Source organism: Chiloscyllium punctatum, chromosome 46 (assembly GCF_047496795.1).
Source record: "Chiloscyllium punctatum isolate Juve2018m chromosome 46, sChiPun1.3, whole genome shotgun sequence".
In the NCBI taxonomy this organism is placed as follows: domain Eukaryota; kingdom Metazoa; phylum Chordata; class Chondrichthyes; order Orectolobiformes; family Hemiscylliidae; genus Chiloscyllium; species Chiloscyllium punctatum.
Window position 1 is genome coordinate 17,852,676 of NC_092784.1, and position 15,743 is coordinate 17,868,418.

Sequence of the window (15,743 nt, forward strand, 5' to 3'; positions counted from 1 at the left end):
CAGACACAGACTCCCACACACACCCTTATCGACACACACACTCCCACATTCACACATGCACGCCCTCACAGACTTAAGACACTTTGCACTCACTACACACAAAGATACACACAAACACACTTTCTCACACTCACAACCCCTACCCCAAACAGACACTCACACACAGACAAAGACCCACATACACACATATATTTTGTGGGGTGAATTTGTACTTGCAGAGTTACAGTGTACTTTGCTCAAAAACTGCATGCATTCATGTAGAACTCTGAGCTCAAAAACTGAATGAATATATGTCAAACTCTGTTATCTCACTTTTTAGATTAGAATCAATCTCAACATCAGGTCATAGACAGAGAACACAGGGGGCTAACACCTTCAACATATTGTCTAGCTATCACCATTGTTAACAGCTAATCCGGGAATGCAACTTTAAAAAAAAGGTTTTGTGATTTACACATGAAAGAAGTGAAACTATCACTGTATTCCAACAGATGAAAGGCATAACAGACAATAATTTTTTCAATGTATAATTTCAGTTACATCACACTGTAATTTTTTGCTATAAATTCTGTGTTACGATCGAGCCCTCCACTATCACCTGATGAAGGAGCGTCGCTCCGAAAGCTAGTGTGCTTCCAATTAAACCTGTTGGACTATAACCTGGCGTTTTGAGATTTTGAACTTAATCTTCAGTTGTTCACCATTATACAAACACTGTCCACTGTACACCAAAACTTGTTGTCATCCGCAAATTTGTGAAGTATGCCTTCTATAACTCTCAAATAAATCATCTATATAAATGACAAACAAAAGTGGACCCAACAATTTTGCCTCTGGATCATCGCTGCCCACAGGCTTCCAGTTCAAAAAACAACCAACCACCACCACCCTGTCCCCTGCCACTAAACAGATATACACAGAAACACACACGCAATCACACACACAGACAGAGACTCTGAAGCAACTATGTCTTGAAGACAAAGGTTAGTTTAAAACAATGATCAAGAGTTACAATGAGAATGCGGGAAAGTTGTGTTGAGAAACACAGCCGAGAGGATCAAATAGGAATGTAGACATGATGGGCCAAATGGCCTACTTCCAATTTCCTATGCTCTGTGGCCTTCAGGTATCAGGATTATTTTCCAAGGGTGTAGTAGAAGCTACGTTTGTTAAATACCTGACTGAACAGTCAATGGGACTGTGGGATACGTTTGAGGGGTTGAATGGTCTATGTTTGTTCCTATTTGCTGTACCCTTGTTTCTGAAAAGAGGAGATGACGTGCTGTGAGGTTAACATGATTTAATATAAACGGGCTCTCCCATTTCCATTTGAGATAAAGTTGTTCCTTTCTCCTTTGGATTATGCGATCTGTCACTGTTCTCCTGGGAACAGTGAAGTCTGGGTCATTGAGGATTTTCAAGGCTGACCTTGACTGACCGTTGATGGACAGGGGAGTCAATGTTTATTGGGAACCGACAGGAAAGGAGTATTCAGCTACAATCAAACCAGCCATGATGTTTCTAAACTGAGAGCAAGTTGGAGGGGACAAATGGCCAACTACTGCTCCTCCCTCACCCGTAGTTCTGTCAATTCACCCCGAGGCTGTTACAGAGGGAGAGAAAGATCCCATTAAACCACTCAGCATCGTGATAGTACAGCAGGGGCAGGTCATAATGCGCCTCCATGTGGTTATATAGGAATAGAATGAAGCTTTCAAGTCATTTCAGAGAATTACACAGCACAGGAGGATGCCATATAACCATCCCAGGCTGTTATGCAGGAACAGGGGCGCCTTGGGTGGCTGACAGGAAATACAGAGAATAGATCATTATTCATTTTGTGTTTGGAAAGCTGTAACTAGTGGAATTCTTCAGGGATCTGTGTGACGTCATAAACAAATTACAATCCATACCAATGAATTGGATGAAGAGGATGGAGCTCAGTTTGCTCATACATCAGGATAGTCAATCAATAAGATATCAAATGGAGACAGAGAGTCTCCAATGAGATAAGGACAGGGGGAGCGAAGAGTGTCTGCAATGGGATACGGACAGGGGAGGGCAGTGAGTAAACCTTCGGCAAAAAAAAAACCATGTACTGTGGGTGGTGGGAAATTTGTGTTTTGGAGGAAGCATAAAACAACCATAAATTATATAACTGGAGGCAGACTGCAGAATTCAGTGGTACAAAGTGATTCGTGCGTTCTGGTCCATAAATCGCGTCAAGTTAGTCTGTACAGGCAGCACGTGATTTGAAAATTAAATGCAATGATACTTTTTCTTGCAAAGGGTATTGGGTCCGATCTTTAGGATGTATTACTGCATCTATAAGGGAATTTGTTGAGATGGCATCTGATTCACTGTATGTGGCTGTAGTTTCACTGAAGTGAAAAACAAATTGCTTTTCAAACTTTTCAAAGATGTTTCTCTTTGCTCGTTTTTGCGATGAAGGCATTATGGTATATATGATTAGAAGTTTAGCCCTGAGAATGAGAAATGTTCTTATTGACCACATAAGATTTTGAGCTTGTGAATACCTGATGAATATGGTATCTTCTTTGGGAGAATAAGGCTGGGAAAGTAATGGAAGTATAAGATGCATTCATTGAAATGCTGACACTGTGATGATATTACAAGTTGCATTTTAAAAGTATACTAGAACATAGAAACACATCTTCAAATCTAGTGGCGCTTTTTGTTCCGAAAGAATTGGCTAGTTGTCCAACAGCAGCAACGATGTACGAACATGGAGCAGGGACTGTGGTGGAGTTGTACAGTTCAAACACTGTTCAAACAGAACTCAGTTGGTCCAGTTTGAGGCCGGATAACGTTATTGTGTGATTCAACTCAGAGAGGGATAAAAAGTAATCTTCCTGAGAAGGAACAGCCTATTGCTTCCTCTCTCTCCGCGTTCCTCCTTCCAGCAATGTGTGTGAGCTGAAAACTTCTCAGTCGTCTTTACCACTGATGGAGGATTCCTGTCGAGGATTCACTGGAATCGCCCTGAAGTAAAGGCAATCCAGCTAAACCCACCTGTTCCAGGAAGTGATCCCATTACCAGGAGCTTGTAAGAGCAGAATAGCTCCATAAGCTGAGTGATGTTTGGGACAATCACTCATGTTTCCTTTCGTGCCGACTTCAATTAATATTTGAGCAAATTTCTTTAAAGTTAACGCTCTGCAGAGATTTTATTTTTCAGTTTGTCATCGAATGCGTGCATGTGTCAGTACTTTTCGGAAGGGAAACATCGGTGCACAGATTTTCCATATCGAAGCTGTGTGTCATTTATCTTTCCTTCGTAGTTTGAGTAACTTTGTTTGGGTCATAAACTTGTTAATTTTAGCAGATTAAAGAATCCAGCCTGACTTGTTCCTAACCCTGACCCAGTCTGAGACCTATATTACTGATCATATCGCCAACCCCATTACATTAACATTTGCAGTGAGCAGTGGAAGCGTGGGACGAGGAAAGGGAATAGTGACCTGAACTATAGATCAGTGAGCCTGTCGTCATTGGTGGCCACGTTGTTGGAGAGCATTGGGAGGGGCAGGATTTACATGTATTTGTAAATGCAACACCTGATGAAAGATAGTCAACAGGGCTTTGTGCATGGGAAATCATTTCTAACAAAGTTCATTGCATATTGTGAAGAGTTGAAAAAGAAGATTGGTGATGGCAATGTTGTAGAAGCTGTCCGTATTGTTTTCAGCAATGCATTCAACAGGAGTCCGCATGACAGACAAGTTAGTAAGGTTAGGTCATAAATAGATCCAGGATAAGGTAGTCAAATGACTACAAAATAAGAGAGAAGGTAGGAGACAGAGGGTAGTAGAGGACAGCTTTTCAGACTGGATGCCAATGACCAGTGATGTGCCACAAGGACAGTGCTGAATCCACTGCTTTTCATTATTTATATAAATTGTTTGAATGTGAATATTTGACTGTATATTATGTTTCCACATAACATTAAAATTGAAGTGGCCAGCAAGGATTACCTCAGAGTACAATGGGACCTCGATCAGATGGACAATGGGCCAAGGAGTGACAGATAAAGTTAAATTTAGGCAAAAGTGAAGTGTTGCATTTTGATAAGGTAAAGTAGGGCAGGTCATACACAATTAATGGTGGGGCCCGGGGGAGTATTGTTGAACAAAACTGTGCAGGTTCATTGATCATTGATAGTGGAGTCGCAGGCAGACAGGGGGGTGAAGGTGGGGTTTAGTATGCTTGCCTTTATTGGTTAGTACATTGAGTACGCGAGTTGGGAGATCATGTTTCGACTGGGCAGGATATTGGTGAGGCCAGATTTAGAAAACTGTGTTTAATTCAGTTCGCGCTGCTGCAGGAAGGATCTTGTGAAACTTGAGAGGGTGCAGAAAAGATTTACAAGAATGTTGCCTAGCATGGAGGGATTGAGTTACAGAGAGAGGTTGGGCAGACTGGGGCTTGTTTGCTCTGGATCATCGGAGGCCGACGACATTTATGGACGTTTGCAAAATAATGACAGGCATGGATAGTCTGAATAGCCAAGGTCTTTTTCTCAGGATAGGGGAGTCCAAAACTATAGGACAAAGGCATAAGGTGAGCGGAGAAAGATAACGATGGGAGAATATTTTCATACACACTGTGAATTTCATTTCATTTCATTTCATCCAAATTTTCATCCAACATTAAAAAGGCATTTGGCTGCGTATATTAATAGGAAGAATTGACAGGGATATGGGCCTAATGCTGACAAATGGGTTGAGATCAGATTGGGATCCCTGGTTAATGTGGACAGGGTTCCCTGCTGTGTGACACTGTAAGAGAGATGAGCAGAAATTCTAAAAATGCCATTTGAGTGGGAATTCTCTTCCCAAGAGGTATGTGGTCCCTCTTTGTTCACATTTATTCAAACTGAGTTCATTAATATATTACAGAGATTGAGTCATGGACAATGGAATACAGACAGGAAAGTGGTAATGAGACCACAACCTGATATTCCACAAACTTTGTGCCTGGTGGAGTAGTTTCATAGTGTCGAACGACCTAATCTTGTTCTTGAGTGTGATGCTCCATTGTTCCATTCAGCCCCTCCAACCTGCTAGACAGGAACAGTTAGAGACCACTTACTGTATCACCTGGTGCACAGAAACAGGGAAGACCATTCAGAGATCTTTCAGTGATCTGGATCCCCTGACTCTCGAATGGAGAATTCCTGACATTAACTACTACCTGTTTGAAGAAACTATTGTTCTGCTCATACACCATGACCTATTGATATGAGTGAGCGAAGTGAGTGCAAGGGCTTAGCTAAGTGCGACTGGCCCTGGTATCAGGGCAGTATGTAACTGAGGATGACATGAAGGACCCTAAGCAAAATTGCACTTCTTCAGAATCCGTTGCAAACTCTCCGCCGTTTGGCGTCATTCACAGCACAAGGGAAGTTGTTTATCATCATTGGGCATCAATCATCTCAGCTGTGGGCCATCACTGCAGGAGATCCTCAGTGTAGTTCCCTCAGCCCAGGCCTCTCCAGGTTCCCTGCAGTGTGGACGCAGGCCAATCCGCCCATTGAGTTCACACCGATCAGAAGTGGGGATATTCACTGTCGGTTGCACAATATTCAGAACACTTCGCCATTCCTGAAGTCCTAAATCAGTCTGTGTCCATGCGCAACAAGACCTGGACAGCATTCAAGCCTGTGCTGTTTAACTACCGTTAACATTTATGTACCAGCGCTGCCTGACACTGCACATTTCGACAGTAAACGAAGGAGTTCACTCTGCCCCTCAATCTGGCTTCACAAGAATGTGGGAATGACATTCAGCCCAACAAAACTCTTGTGCAAACAGAGAGACAATCCATTCCTCCCTCCTGCCTGTTACACAGGAAGACAAGCAGTCTGTCCAACATTACACGTCATTTACACAGGATCAGAAAGAGACAATGTCACACTCGGAGTCACTTACAAAGGAACAGAAAGAGGTCATTCAGCTTCTCAAGTCACTAACCCAGGAACAGGAAGGTTTTAGAGATGGTCCAAGATCACAAACAAATGGAAGAGGGACTGAACAGATAGCCTGCTCCACTTTGTTCCTCGTGGCTTTACTAATCATAGTACATATGTGTTGCTTTAACTTAGTTTCCTGGGAGTAGGAATAAAGACAATTTTTTTAACCAGTTTCAAAGTCATCTTCTATCGCTGAGAAAGCAGACCCCTGTTCTCTCTCGAAGTCAGGAGCTGGTGGGGAATGGCTAATTGTTCCAGAATGATGATATTACAGCTTCTGACAGGATTGTGTACAACACAACATTGATTGCAGAGTCACACAATAACTGTGCTTGAAAATGTTCAGGGTTCAGTTAGAGCCTGCACCTCACTGTCAATCGAAATGAGGTCTTTGCATTGGCATGTAACCTATCAGGAATCAACCATCCTATAGAAATTATAATAATTCTTACCTTATCAATGGCTGCTTGAGGCATAATAAGGATCCATCCATAATCGTCAAGCTTCAAATTCTTATTTTGTCACAGCGCTTCAGATTAAACACATAGTTACTGCACTCTCTCCTTATGGTAACATGATGCCAGGATTCAGTCTGGTGAAACTCCTTTGCACTGTCTTGGTGACATGGAGATCATTATTTATAAAGCAGACTCTGTCTGTACGCAATACCCTAAATACTGGCTCAACAAAAGACTACCAAAGATTAAGATACATTTATTCTGTGAATTTAATAAGTTTCCATGACGGACCACATATCCTTTACGGATATAATTACTTCCTGCCTTGTAAGAATTCTGTTAGTGACCGATGATCAAAGACATCCAGGTCCTTTTCCACAACAGCCCTGCCCAACCTCTCACCATTTAATAAAATTAAATGTCAACGATGGTGTTTATTGTTTCCCTCTGAATCATTTTTATACCTTGTGCACACAGCTATTGCACAAGAACTCATCCTTCTGATACCCGACAAGCCTTTCATCCAGACAAAATATATACTATTTTCTTCATTTTGTCCATTATCCAATTTTTAACATATAGTGTACATTCCACCCTTACCTATCCATGGACTCTCACAGTCTCCACCAACCTACACTCAAGAATGTCAAACTTCGTCTGAAAATGCAATTACTCCACTTCGCCTGGTTCTCAATTGTCAAAGACACAACGGACAGACTCCACAAACTTCAGCAGGTTTAGCAAAGATCATTTCCCTTTCCTGAATATAGGCCATATATATCAAATCATACCATTATTTTCCAAGTGCCCACTTACCACATTCTTATAAAAGGTCCCAACGTTTTTCTCACAGCGGAGATCAAGTTATTTAGTTTTCTGTTTGCTCTCTCCGTCCTGTTTTAAACTTTTAGTTTCACAATTGCTGCTTTCCAGTCTGCAGGATCCTTTCTTGTATGTAACCAGCTTTGAAGAATAATCAGTAATTATTTAGCTAGTTCTATTGCCACCCCCTCGATATTCTGGCATGTAGCTCAGCAGAAGCAGCGCCTTACCAACCTTCAATTCGCTTTGATTTTCATAAACAAACTCTTGATTAATTCTAGTTTCGTGCAGTTCCTCATTTTCGCCAATCCCGCTGTACCCTCGCATATCTGGAAGTTTGCTTCTGTACCTTCCTCAGGGACATAGACTCAATGTATTCTTCTCAGCCGGCAGATGGCTTTTAACAGCCAGTGAATATTTCGGAGGACTGCACTTTGGAGATGATGAATATGTTAACAACCCCTGCCTGGAAAGTTCCAGAATTAATCCTGTTCATTTCAATGTGAGTGTCAGCACAGTCCTGTCCCTCGAGTGAGGCTACAGGTTATACTGATGGAGGGGACACAGCTCAGTGACCACCTTATTCTTGAAAGGTTCACATTTTATGTTTGGAATTGGTTCAGCTTAGAAAAAATAATCCTGGAAATCCCTGTGAGGATAATACAATGCCCAGCCCCTCACCATGTACAGAGATTTCCTACTGTGTAGTCTCGGCTCCATTTGTTTCCTATGAACCGAAACACTCTATAAATGTAGTGTCCAGAGTGGGGTCACCAGACCTTGGTGTCTCTGCGTCGATGCAGCAACTGATAATACACACCCGAGAAAAGCATCCACAGAACCTGCCTTTACTGTCTAATGTCAGGTGCAATCAAATCCTCACACACACAGTGCATCCAATCCGTGTTGAAAAAGTTTCTCTTCTGGGCTGCGAAATCCATTCCATCTCCGGCAGACACACAGTCAAATTTCCTTTCTCCAAAGAAGCAGTTGACAATGTAACATTACGTTTCTCTGTATCTCAGCAACAATAACGGCAGCATCAGGATTACCGATGTAGTTGACTACCACACTCAGAGAAGATCGATGGAGGGAATATAACTCACTTTAAACAGGGGCATATCTAGATTGACGTAATATTCAGGAATATGGGGAAAGGGGATATGTTAGAAGATGTTCCCTTTGTATTTTCCTTCTACTTCATTATCAGTAGTCCCTTTGTGTGCTTTTCATTTCTTGCTCTCTCTCTTGCTGGACATTTCTCCATCAATTTAACTAATCTCCCCCTCACTCATCCAGCCTGATATAAATAATATTATTTCTCGGTTGCTGTCAGTGTTGCTGTACGGTCACTAGACTTGAAACTTTATCTTTTCTTCTCGTGACAGAGGCTGCCATTTTTGCTGAGATTCTCCAACATGTTCAGACGCTGGAGAATTTTATTTCAAATCTCGAGCATCCACAGTTCATTGGTTTATTTCACCGTTAATGCTTCTGTTTCACGGGATGACAGTATCACTGGCAAGAGCAGCATTTGTTGTCCATCACTAGCTGCCCTTGTCCGTGAGGTCATTTGGCAAGAATATATGGAATCAACCACGTGATCTGAAGTCACACTTAGTTTCTTTACCAAAGTGAAATAATGAAAGAAATCCTGATGGTTTATGGTTGGCGTTAGTAAAATGAGATTTCATTCCATTTTTTTGTCATTCAAATTTAAGTTCTGTCATTAGCCGCGTAAGGATTTGAAACAATGCCTTTAAGGTTATAACTGTGCCTCTCAATGACACTGCAGACCAGTCTCAGTCCAACCCAGCAGTCTGCCCATGATGGAATACTGTGCAGCTCTGACTAATCCATTAGCTATCGGTAAAACATGGGGAGCAGTTCAGACCACACCAGCGCATTGATTCAGAAATCTGGACAAAACGGCTCGTCCAGCATGGAGTGATGTGCAGCGCAAACAAGTGGGCTTGTTCTATAAACGTGGATAAGGTATCTGTTCATTATGGGGAGCTGTATGGTAAATAGCAGTGAAGCGATCTGTAAACCAGGAAAGTTACCATCCCAGCATGGAGAGCTGTGTACATCACCCAAGAGCATTGATTTGCGAACCAGAGGCAGTTACTCTCCCAGCATGTATAGCTGTGTACCCCACCCCAGTACATTGTTCACTGACACTGTATTAGATCCCTGCCCAGTGTGGGGAAACTTGCTACTCATATTGGGAGTGACAGGTTGTGCAGCTCCTATTCATTTACGTTTCCATATCTCCATTGTGCCATGACAAAGCGGTGATCTGGGTGTAAAAATTCCTGTCAGAGATAGATGGTAGGCAAATCAGTTTAGTACCAAAAAAAATAAAAGGACTTTGGGAAAACGAGAAAGGGAGATTGAGCGACAATTTCATGGATGATCACTGGTTTCAGAATGTTGAAGTAAAGATATTTCAAAAGCATCTTGCAACGTTCGCCAGTATTCCCAGGAATGATGGGTGAATGGGATATCGCTGCGAATTCAGATGATGGAGATTTGGATGAGCATTTGTTCTGCTGCTTTGCAACTGACAGTAGGCTCAGCAGAGTCTTAGACTCATTGGGCTGAATCTAACAATAATTTGCCTCAGCGCATTTTTCACTGAGTGTGACAGAAGAATTGTCTGCACGAAGCTGAACTAGCTTCCTGGTGCTATCTTTTCGAATTCACCTCATTAATTACCCACCCCACCCCATAGTGTCCCTCTCATTCAATGCCAGTCCTATTCTCCCACCCATTACGGTTGGAGGTACTCAACATCGCCCGGACGCCCCTCGATATTCTGGAAACACTGGCACTGTGCCATCTTTAAAATGCCAAGGGGCACACGGTTGATGTTTCTCTGTTTGGAGCTGCCCTGCTGAGTTTACCCTGAGAATGCCAGATAAGGGGCAATTACACCACGTTTGTCGACAGGGGCAGGTGGATGAGGTCGTAAAGAAGAGGATATTCTCTTCCTAGAGGGGGCCACAAAACCAGACCCACCGAGCATGGTCTGAGCTCACCACCCAGCTCAGTGCAATATCTGCGGTCTGAAGAAATGTCCAACAATACAGGACAAACATCAATAACCTTCTCCGCTCTGTCGGGATATGACTCATTGTATTCTCTCTGCTCCTACATACTCACTGCATATCTGTTATAGCACCTACTCCCCAAACAAGGCTCATGCTCCAAAACTCTCACTATCACATGCAGCAGATTCCATCTCACCCTTTCCCTAGCTCTCTCCCCTTTTTAAAATCCCCTCATGGCGACAGAATTCTCTGCAGAATTGTGATTATGGAATGTTCGGGATAATGTTCGAAAGAATTCCATTTTTCAAGAAAAAATGTCATTGCCCCAGTATGCAACGCATAAGGGGAAGGAGTCGAGTTGTACTTTTTAAAAATCACATACATTTCAAATCCATCATGAGGCCATTCGGCTCTTAAAAGTATTTTCTAGCATTCAACAAGATCGCAGCTGATGTGATGGTTTTCTCATCTCCATGTTAGAGGAATTTTCAGTCATTCAACCTCCTGGGTTCCTGTCACTGACCAGCCAACACTCAGGGACTTTTACCCCGGTTATCTTCAAGCGCCTGTTCAAGCGCATTTCCCATGGGAATGCACTCTCCAAACAATATATTCCATCAGATTCTAATTTATATGTAACGATAAGCACATTTTCCAAAGGCCAATCAGAAATACACACTTATTTATGGTTAACGATGCCAAATTACAATGGATAATCCTGGCTACTTCACTTGTCTCATTTTATTGTATTCAGACAAAGACACCTTTTTAACAATTGTCTCGTTATAGAATTCAATTTCTAGCAGAGAACGTTTTCACCCTCAGCCGTTATTTTGGCCATTATCTGAATTGTACCTTTTTCCTTATTATGAAAGTTTCTCTTGCCCTTTACCTGTGACTGTTTCTGGCTGTCACAGTTACACTGTCTCCCACTCAGTTGGCTGGGCGATTGGTTTGTGATGCAGAGAGAAGCCCACAGCGAAGGTTCAATTCCCCCACAATGACAGCGGCTACCGTGATGGAACACTACCTCAACCCATCACCCGAGATGTGGTGACCCTCAGAGTAAACCACCATGAGTGGTATCTATCTAATGACAGAACAGCCCCATGGTCCTTTGGAACTGTTGCATTTTAAATTTTTACTTATGGTATAATTTTTGTTTTGCATTATACTTTTGGATGTTTTGAATCAGTGTCATTTGGTACCCCTGTCAGCATTACCCCCACACTGCACATTCCTGCCTAGTAATCCTTCACTCATTGTTATTTATAAGCCTTCAGTCTGTGCCTGAAAAAAATATTCAATATCTCTGCCTCCAATACTCTTTGGGGAAGAGATTTACAAAGACTCATTACTCTAAGAAAACAAACATTGAAATCATCTGAGATTATTTTCTGTCTCCTTATCTGAGTCACGATATAATGACATTGGAAGTTGCTCAGATATGTCTCGCTTCTGAAATGTTTTGTTTTTCAACGGCAGCAGCAACTCGAAGGGCGGGAGCTTGCACCAGGGTCCTGCCCAGAGCGCTGGGTCACTGATGTGAGCCTTTAAAAGATTACCACATGCACGGGAGTCTTCCGTTCAACCCTTTTATCCCAGGAACCCGTTCAATGAATCAACCTGGTTGCTTGCTGCATCCTGAAGAAGGGCTTATGTCCGAAACGTCGATTATCCTGTTCCTTGGATGCTGCCTGACCTGCTGCGCTTTTCCAGCAACACATTTTCAGCTGCTTGCTGCATCGGCATGCTGACGTTATGTTTCATACACAGGAACACGCCAATCCATTTGTACTGCACTTTAGTTTGGGAGTCCTCTTCATTAAGTAAAAACCTGCGTTTTCGTTCTCCGTGTCATCCACAAATTCAGATTTATATTGCGCTCAGCTCCCACCGTCAGGCTATCACTATAGATTGCAAATAACTGAAGCTGTCAGATTGATATTTGTACACGAGTCGATGCATCTTCATCATAAAGATCGATGAATCCTGATTCTTCCATCTCTATGTGTTCACCAATCGCCATTCCATACAAAAGTCATCTGTCTTGTATAAGAACCTTTATATTGTGATGTCTTGTGGAAAATCTCTGGAAAGCCTCGTGTCTGCCAGTCTCCCTTTATCAATCCGCCGATTACATTCTCAGGGATCGCCAGAAGAACTTTGCATGATTTTACAGGCAAAACATAGATCCCCTTGTGTGAAGCTTTACGAAATGCCCTGTAATTCCTTCTTTAATAACAGACTCTAGCAGATACCCAGCAATGATTTGTAGGCTAAATGGTTCCTGCTTTCAGTCTCGCTCCTTTCTTGAAGACATCGCCACATTGGATTGTCTTCAGTTTCGCTGGAACACTCCTGTAATCCAGAGAGTTATGGAATATTTCACACAGTGCCGCCAGTCTCTCTGTAGACATATCTTTTAAAACAATGAATTACTGCTGACCAGTCTACCCGTAGTCTTATATGTTTGTCAAAAATCTGGTTTCTTTTGATAGAGACAGGTCATGAACTTCCCTCCAAGGACTATTTTGATTATGTCATTGAAATACTTACATTAACATCCTTGTGAGGAACAACATCATATACTGGCGTAAAATATCTGCCTGTTCCCTCCAGCCAATTCTGCACTCAAACTCTCCAAATGTCCTCAATATGCTTTCCTGACTTCATTTCTGTCTCAGGTCACACACACATCTTGAAATTTCTTTTTTATAGGCATGGAAAAGCTCGGGATGCTTGTTTTATATTTCTTGCCAATTTGCTTACATCATATCTTTTCTTCCTTTTCCCTCACTTTCTAGATTCATACAGTCATATTTTGTGAGAAGATGCGTAGCTCGGGTGCTCGTTGATGTGGTTCTGTTCGCCGATCTGGGATTTTGTGTTGCAGAAGTTTCGTCCCTGTCTTGGTGAGATCCTCAGTGCTTGGGAGCCTCCTGTGAAGCGCTTTTGTGATGTTTTCTCCGGCATTTCTAGTGATTTGTCTCTGCCGCTTCCGGTTGTCAGTTCCAGCTGTCCACTGCAGTGGCACCAGGTCAAAGTGAAAGTTTATTGAATCTGTGGATCAGTGCCATGCCTCTAGGAATTCCCTGGCTGTTCTCTGTTTGGCTTGTCCTATAATTGTAGTATTTTCCCTGTCGAACTCATGTTGCTTGTCATCTGCATTTGTGGCTACTAAGGCGAGCTGGTCGTGTCATTTCGTGGCGAATTAGTGTTCGTGGATGCGGATCGTCAGCTGTCTTCCTGTTTGTCCTATGTAGTGTTTTGTGCAGTCCTTGCATAGGATTTTGTACACTACATTGGTTTTGCTCATGCTGGGTATCGGGTCCTTCGTCCTGGTGAGTTGTTGTCTGAGATTGACTGTTGGTTTGTGTGCTGTTATGAGTCCTAGTTTTCGCAGTAGTCTGGCTGTCAGTTCCGAAATGTTCTTGATGTATGGTAGTGTGGCTAATCCTTTGGGTTGCAGCATGTCCTCGTTCCGTTGTCTTTCCCTCAGTCATCTCTTTATGAAATTTCGGGGGTATCCGTTTTTGGCGAATACATTGTATAGGTGTTATTCTTCCTCTTTTTGCAGTTCTGGTGTACTGCAGTGTATTGTGGCCCTTTTGCTGTAATGCAAAGGTTAGAACAAACCGTCTTACCACAAATTCAAACCAAACTCTGGGTCAGATATGTGGATGACTCCTTTGTAATCATTAAAAACACAGAAATAGAGAACACACACCGGATCATCAACGCCACACTCACAGGAATCCGATTCACTCAAGAGGAAGAAAAGGACAACCTCTCATTCCTAGACGTGATGGTACAGAGAAAACCGAATGGCGAATTCACCACAAAGGTATGCAGGAAAATCACACTCAGAGACCAAGTCCTGAACTACGAAAGCAACGACCCCAACACACAAAAAATAAGTTGCATCAAGACACTATTCAAAAGGTCCACATCACACTGCAGTGCACCAGAACTGCAAAAAGAGGAAGAAGAACACCTCTACAACGTATTCGCCAAAAATGGATACCCCCTGCAATTTCATCAACAGATGCCTAAGGGAAGGCAGCGGAATGAGGACATGCCACAACCAAAGAACTAGCCACGTTACCAAACATCAAGAACATGTCTGAACTGACAGCCTGACTACTACGACCACTAGGACTCATAACAACACACAAAACAGCCACTCTCAGACAACAACTCACCAGAACAAACGGCCCGATACCCAGCATGAGCAAAACCAACATAGTGTACAAAATCCCATGCAAGGACTGCACAAAACACTACATAGGACAGACCCGAAGACAGCTAACGATCCGTATCCATGAACACCAACTAACCACGAAACAACACGACCAGCTATCCTCAGTAGCCACACAGGCAGATGACAAGCAAAATGAGGTCGACTGGGACATCAATACTATTATAGGACAAGCCAAACAGAGAACAGCCAGGGAATTCCTAGAGGCATGGCAATCATCCACAGATTCTATCAACTTTCACATCGACCTGGACCCAATTTACCGGCCACTGCAGCGGAGAGCTGGAACTGACAACCAGAAGCGGCAGAGACAAATCACTATAAAACCGGAAGATACATCAGACAAACGCTTCACATGAGGCTCCCAAGCACTGAGGATGTCACCTGGACAGGGGACGAAACATCTGCAACACATATTCCCATCTAGGTGACAGAACCACAACATACAGTCATTTCACACACAAACAGAATCTTTGGCCCAACTTGTCCATGCTGACCAAGTCTTCCAAACAAAACTAGTCTAATCTGCTTGCACTTGGCCCATATGCCTCAAAAAAGTTCCCGTTCATAGGTTTGTCCAAATGCCGACCTTGAACTTAGTGACTGGTTCAGCTGTTGCAGAGGACAGTAAAGAGTAAATTACATTGCTGTGGATTTGCATTCACCCACAGACTTGACTAGAGCAGGATGACCCATTGCCTTCTCTGAAGAACATGAGGCAAGCTGATAGGCTTCTGTTTATTACAAATGATGATACTTCCATTGACATTCCATCAACTTTCTTCATGAGAAATCAACAGGTTATTATTCGGTGCCTCTAGATTAAGAGTCAATGACTTGAGCACCGTGCACTATCTTCATGTCTGACAGGTTTTATGGAGAAAACAAGTTAAACATCTCAAGTGCAATTACCTTGTAATGGATATGTGGTTAGAAGGGACTTGAAACAGATTAATCCAGATTTCATAAGGGCCCAAATTCTGAAGTTTATTCAGAGGTTGCACTGAGGCCGACGAGTAGACTGACACATCATAATCGTGGTATTGGGCAGGATTGTGAGTGGGAAGCTTCTGGAAATGTAGACCTGTGCAGGGTTAGAATTATGGCGTTTGAGAACAGTCTGGTTCCTTCTCGCAAATCAGTGTGTAATTTATAAA